The sequence below is a fragment of the Ornithorhynchus anatinus genome, chromosome 3 (assembly GCF_004115215.2).
Source record: "Ornithorhynchus anatinus isolate Pmale09 chromosome 3, mOrnAna1.pri.v4, whole genome shotgun sequence".
NCBI lineage: Eukaryota > Metazoa > Chordata > Mammalia > Monotremata > Ornithorhynchidae > Ornithorhynchus > Ornithorhynchus anatinus.
Genome location: NC_041730.1, coordinates 34,644,830 through 34,651,269, shown reverse-complemented (window position 1 = coordinate 34,651,269; position 6,440 = coordinate 34,644,830). Strand labels below are relative to the sequence as shown.

Sequence of the window (6,440 nt, the reverse complement as noted above, 5' to 3'; positions counted from 1 at the left end):
CTGCCACAAAACCAAGAGCTTCTTGTTGTCTTATGCTGTCGAATTGTGTCCGACCCATAGTGACACCATAGACACATCTCTCTCAGAAAGCCCCACTTCCATCTGCAATAGTTCTGGTAGTGTATCCACAGAGTTTTATTGGTAAAAATACAGAAGTGGTTCACCATTGCCTCTTTCTGTGCAGTAAAAGAGTCTCAGCCCTCGACTGTCTCCCATTCTCCTGCTGCCCAGCACAGGTGAGTTTTGACTTGTAGCCTATTGCCTTCCACTCACTAGCCATTGCCCAAGCTAGGAATGGAATAGGTATGCCTTTGCTTGACTCTCCCTCCTGTAGTCATGACAGGTAGAGTACTGGAAACTCTCCAGGTGTGACCTTGAGAGGGGAAGAACTTCTACATCTTATTAAAATTTTTACATGTCCCTATACATATCCTCCCCCTGAAGAGGGAAGATCTCTTCAGCTCCACCAGAGATAAGAATTGAATCCTGAGGACATGACCACATTTTAATATTTTCCTTAGTATTTTCCACATTGTGCCAAGTAGTGAAAATGACATCCTTCAACTCATGTAAAACCTTCCAACCTGCAAAGGCATAGCAGTTGTTCCAACTATTGAGGAAATCATCCCAGCATGGTCATAAAAAATGGTAAAACAACCTGAGCTGATGGTTTACTCACTGGGCTCTAGAAACCCTGCTTAAACACTTACACTAGCCCTTCCTCAATATATGAAACATGGAGGAGAGGCCATCATCATCTTCAACAAGAAATTTGAAAGATCAAATTGCTGAATCAGTTGGGGATGATAGACTGACTATGACTAAAGAAAACTGAGGTGATCAGTCATCAGTCAATCAATGAATGACATTTATTGAGCACTTACCTTGGGCAGAGCACTGTACCAAACCCTTGGGAGATACCATATAGTTGGTAGGCATCATCCCTGTCCAACAGAAGCTTATGATCTAGTAGGGCAGACAGATAATAAAATAAATTACAGATATGGGAAACAACAGAGTATAAGGAAATGAATAAAAGTGGTCTGGGGTTGGGAATGGAGTGAATGTCAAAGAGAAAGAAGATATGAACACAAATGCATAGGTGAAGCAGAAGGGAGGGAGAATAGGGTGGGGAGGTGAGAGGTTAATCAGGAAAGACTTCCTGGAGGCATGTGATTTTAGTAGTACTTTGAAGAGGTGTGTTCTGTCAGTTATGAAGAGGGAGGGAATGTATTAACCTGCACCAGGGAAGCAGTGTTGCCTAGTGGAAAGAGCACGGGCCTGGGAGTCAGAGGACCAGGATTCTAATTCCAAATCTGCCACACATATGCTATGTGATCTTGGGCAAGTCACTTCAGTTCTCTGTGCCTCAGCTCCCTTATCTGCAAAATGGGGATTCAATACCTGTTCTCCTTCCTACTTAGATTGTGAGCCACATGTGGGACCTGATTCTCTTGCATTTATCCCAGTGTTTAGTACAGTGCTTGGCACATAGTAGTCATGTAACAAATACCAGAGTTATATGTCAAAGAAATTATATTGGCAACATAGAGCTAAATGGTGTGATAATATTGTTGCCTATTCTCCTGTGCTGATCACAGTACAATTGCCCCTCCCCCAGGGTAGAGATGAGCACAGCTTCATAGGCAGAAGAATGACTCAATTTTAAGAATTCACTGTGTGTGACCCTATCTTGTCAATTTGATAACATGTGTGGCCCACAGCTGATGCTGGTAAAACTGTCCAAAGACACAGATGTGGCCTCTATAGGGAGTCCAGGTCTCACAGCCATAGAGTCCAGCCAAGTCAAATTTGTCTCTGCTCTTGTTGAACAAGTAGTAGTAGACACTCAATAAATATTAACTGCCAGTAACAAGAAAGCAGACCATGAGGTTAAGAGAGGTTAGGTAGAGGGAGAAAACTTTATAAAGAGCTGGTCACCCCTTGCCAATCTCAACAGCTTCTCAGACCCTTGTTCAGCCTCATTCTTGGTAACAAATATCATTACAGGATCTTCCCCTCTGCTTTCTCCACCTTTCTGTTTGCCCTCCAATTCTCCTTCCTCTCCATTTTTTGATGTGGAAAAATAAGGAGCATGAGCTAGAGGAAAGAGCACAGGTTAGAACACCTGTGTTCTAAATCTGACTCTACCACTTACCTGTTGTGTGACCTTGAACAAGTCACTTACCTTGGCTTTGTCTCAGTTTCCCCATCTGTAAAATGGGCATTAAAATCCTATTCTACCTCCCCCTTATACTGTGAGTCCTATGTCAGGGATTGTGTCCTACCTGATTATCTTGAATGTACCACACTGTTTCGCATAGTAGGAGCTTAACAAATACCACAGCTGTCATTATTATTACCTCCACTGACTATTCTGCACTAAAGAGAACCTATTTCCATAATTTGTAGGGAACTGAATGTTACTGTCACTTAGAGGTCAGTATCCCAGCTCCTTCAGCTCCTCCTCTGAGGAAGGTCAAAATTATGAATGAGTTGTTCAGAGTCAGCCTAGTTGGAGGATGATGTCGGAACTCAAATTTCCAGCCTACTTACTAAAATTGCCTGTCCTCTTTTCATCTGAAAGCAGTGCAGCGAGAAGAAGACCATCTCCAAAACTGACATAGCCAGGATGAGGAGAACAGTTTTTCAGAGCTGCTAGAGGCAGAATTATTGAAAAAATGCTTCATCTGAATTTACTTAGAAGAAGCTCAAATGTTGCATCTTTATTTTTGCATCCATTCCTGAACCCATAAGTAAAGTTTACTGTAGGAGGGTTAGCTCTGGAAACAAAGGAAAACTAAGCATGCCCCTTCCCCATTCCCACAAATGGGAAAATCACATTTCAAATACTATGGTAAAAATGTATAAAGATTTTTCATATCAATTTAAAAATATGCTAGATAAGAAAGTATGGAATAGACTCAAAATGATCTAAACTTATCTATTAAATTTATCATTTTCTAATATTCTGTAGGTAGGAAGGAGAACTTTTTTGTATATTTTCCCCTGACAATAAAAGCAAAATTTCTTTGTAGTAGGTATCTGGTCATTTGAAGGTTCTCTTCTTTAACCTCAATTAGCCTTAGAGAAATACCATCAAATCTACACAGTGGGTAACAGGGACTAGGCTGCATACATAATGGCCAACAGGAGGGAGAGACAAAACAGGAATTAGCTCCAACAGTGTGATTTAATCTGGGGATAGGCCTCTATCCCTAACATTTTATCCTTTCCTGATTCTAATGAATACTACTGATTCATTAAGCACCCCACCTCCCTCTCAGGGATCTTCAAGGAAACAGTGCAGCTCTTGATAATTTCAGTGGCAAAGTGTCAGGCAACCAATATTTGCTGAGAGACCTCGGGCTGTGTACCAGGGTCATCCCAAGGGAGAACTGCTCAACAAGTCTTTTAGATTGTGAGTCCGTTGCTGGGCAGAGATTGTCTCTATCGGCTGCCGAATTGTACATTCCAAGTGCTTAGTACAGTGCTCTGCACATAGTAAGCACTCAATAAATATGATTGAATGATTGAATGATTGAATGAATGAATAAAAAAAACTAAAGAGAGGTCAACTATGGATTCAATCAAGGGGAGGTCCAAGATTTTCCAGAGGAGAAATCACATCTCTTCCTTTTTCTCTGGAACTTTCATAATGATTTAGTACTCAGGAGTGTATCATGTACTCCGACGGATTTCTGTATTACTATTGCATTTATTAAGTGCTTACTCTGCCAAGCACTGAGCATGGCTCAGTGGAAAGAGCCTGGGCTTCAGAGTCAGAGGTCATGAGTTCGACTCCCAGCTCTGCCACTTGGCAGCTGTGTGACTGTGGGCAAGTCACTTAACTTCTCTGTGCCTCAGTTACCTCATCTGTAAAATGGGGATTAACTTTGAGCCTCACGTGGGACAATCTGATTATCCTGTATCTCCCCCAGCGCTTAGAACAGTGCTCTGCACAAAGTAAGCACTTAACAAATACCGAGATTATTATTATTAAGCACAGGGGAAAAAAAGACAAATAATTCAAATGTTGTCTGATCTGTAAATATTAGTTGAAGAAGATGAACGTTTTCTGAACTGTAACAATGTTTTCTGTAACAAGCTTACAGTTCAGTCAGTAGTGTTTATTGATTTCATTTATAAAATAGTAGTGTTTATACTACTGTGTGCACTTGGGAAAGTGCAATAGATTTAGGAGACATAATCCCATCCTCAAGTTTGTATCTATCTGGGAAAACAGACACAAAAAGAAATCACAGGTAGGAGGAATAAGAAAATGGATAGGAGCATGCTTACACAAATAAACCAATGATATAGTAATTGAAGGACTAGAGGGATAGATGAAAATGATGACCCAATTAGGGGAACTATAATAAAATCAACCTAAATGCAACAGAGAAGTGTAGAATGACTTAATTTCATGGGAAGCTGAGCCCACTACTGGATTCCCCCAAGGCTATCTTGAGAGCCTCCCTCCCAACCAAATTCTTTCCTTCACCACATCTCTGTTTCCATCCCAAAATAGTTGCCTCAATACTGGGAAGAGGAAAGTGAGCAAGTGAGAGGGAGAAAGTGTGTGTGTGCATGTTTATGTTTGTGTGTGTGTGTGTGTGTGCCCATATGTATATATAACTAGGGTGTTAGCATGAGCCACAGAGGGCTAGGAGTGGAGCAATTCTGTCCTGGTGATCCCTCTGGCCATCACTGTGGAATTGTGTCCAGAGCATTAAAACAGCCTCCAAGATGCACTCCCAAGGTGGAATGGAATCAATTGCTATAACTCTGAGATCACTAAAGCAAAGAGCTTTTAGGATTAAACAGTTTTCTTCTTCTGTCTAGCTGTAATTAATTTTGTGTCTATCGGCTACTAGACTGTAAGCTCTTGAGGGCAGGAATCATACAACCCTATGGTACTGTCCCAAATACTCAACCCAGTATTTGGCACACCGATGATATCAGGTAAATAGTTGATTGACTGGTTGAAATGCATCACATTTTTCTAAAAGGTCTATGACCAGAATCAGCCTAGAACATGATTGATTTCCTACAGGCCTGAAGAAGTGATTTGTTGCCTGACATAAAGTCACTTTGTTTCTAAGTTGCTAGGAAAGCCATTGATTTACTTGGAGTCCTTTGGCCCCCCTCCACTCATTACTGCAGCTCTTCAGAGAGCCTGTTGTTACTGTGGTTTCCCAAGAGTTTGCTGCTTCATTATAATGTTTAAAATGGTCCTTCACTGTGTGCTTAGTGCTTAGTACAGAACTCTGCACACAGCAGATGCTCAATACATATTGTTGATTTTTATAGTGTATAAGTGCTTACTACGCACTAGGCACTGTACTAAGCCCTGGGGTAGATAAAAGCTAATTAGGTTGGACACAGTCCATATCCCACTAGGTGCTCACAGTCTTAAGCTTATTTTACAGATGAGGCAACTGAAAAAATATTCCAAGCGACTTGCCTAAGGTTACACAACAGACAAATGGTAGAGCAGGGATTAGAACCCAGGTCCTTCTGAGTTCCAGGCTTGTGCTCTCGAAGGCCACACTGCTTCTCAGTTGATTGATTGGTTTTCTTCGGGGTCACTGACAGTTCATAGCACTGTGCTCACTCTGAGAAGTGATATATATAATCATGTGCAAGTCATTTTTCTAATTACCATGTTTCCTGTTTCTTTCACCCACCCAATGCCAAGGTTTAACGAGTTATTTACAAAGTAGGTTGAACTCTTGGACAACAAACACCACAACTCCAGAGTACTGGTGTTTCCTCAACATTAAAAAGGGTAATAAAGTCAAAGGGAAATTAGAAAAAACTAAAACAATTGATTCAGGGTGTAAATTCCATCCCAGGAGTAAATGGAATTAGGAATTGCCTTGACTTAGTTGCTACTTTAGCCTTATAGAACAGAAGCCTATTAGACCACACCCGGTGGCTGAAAGAGGTCATGTGTCTTCCTAAACTGCCTCATTCTCAGGTAGGATAATAAATAGGGGACATTTTGACCCATCATGTTACCAGCATTTTGTCTGTGGATTTGACTGATTCATTCAATAGTATTTATTGAATGTTTACAATGTGCAGAGCACTGTATTAAGCACTTGATAAGGCTTATGGGTTTACCATATTTCCTAGGAACACTGAATGCTTGGGGTCAAGGTGAATTCTGGAGGTCCAGGATTTCAGTTCTGAAATGATCAAAAAATACATTGGTATTTATCACTTTTCAGCCAAGCCCCTAAGTGGTGCGCTTACTGTCTGATGGAATTTGGTATGCTTTTTTATCACTTTAATAAGGGGTTTACATATAGTAAATCTGAATTTTGCAGTGCTTCAATTATCAAGATCTCCTCTATTTTTTCTGGGTCAAAAGATGGCAATCCCACTCCCCAGAGAATTCTTGAACTGAAAGAAAAAGAATCTTCTCACTCCCT

The 6,440-nt window shown here is 40.9% G+C and overlaps 1 non-coding gene across 1 annotated transcript; it reads right to left on the bottom strand.

Annotated features, from left to right (window-relative positions):
* Positions 1-246: 246 nt before the first annotated feature.
* LOC114810491 lies at positions 247-384 on the bottom strand. Its single transcript, XR_003758190.1, has one exon. It is a non-coding gene; the product is annotated as a small nucleolar RNA SNORA7 (small nucleolar RNA).
* Positions 385-6,440: the final 6,056 nt, after the last annotated feature.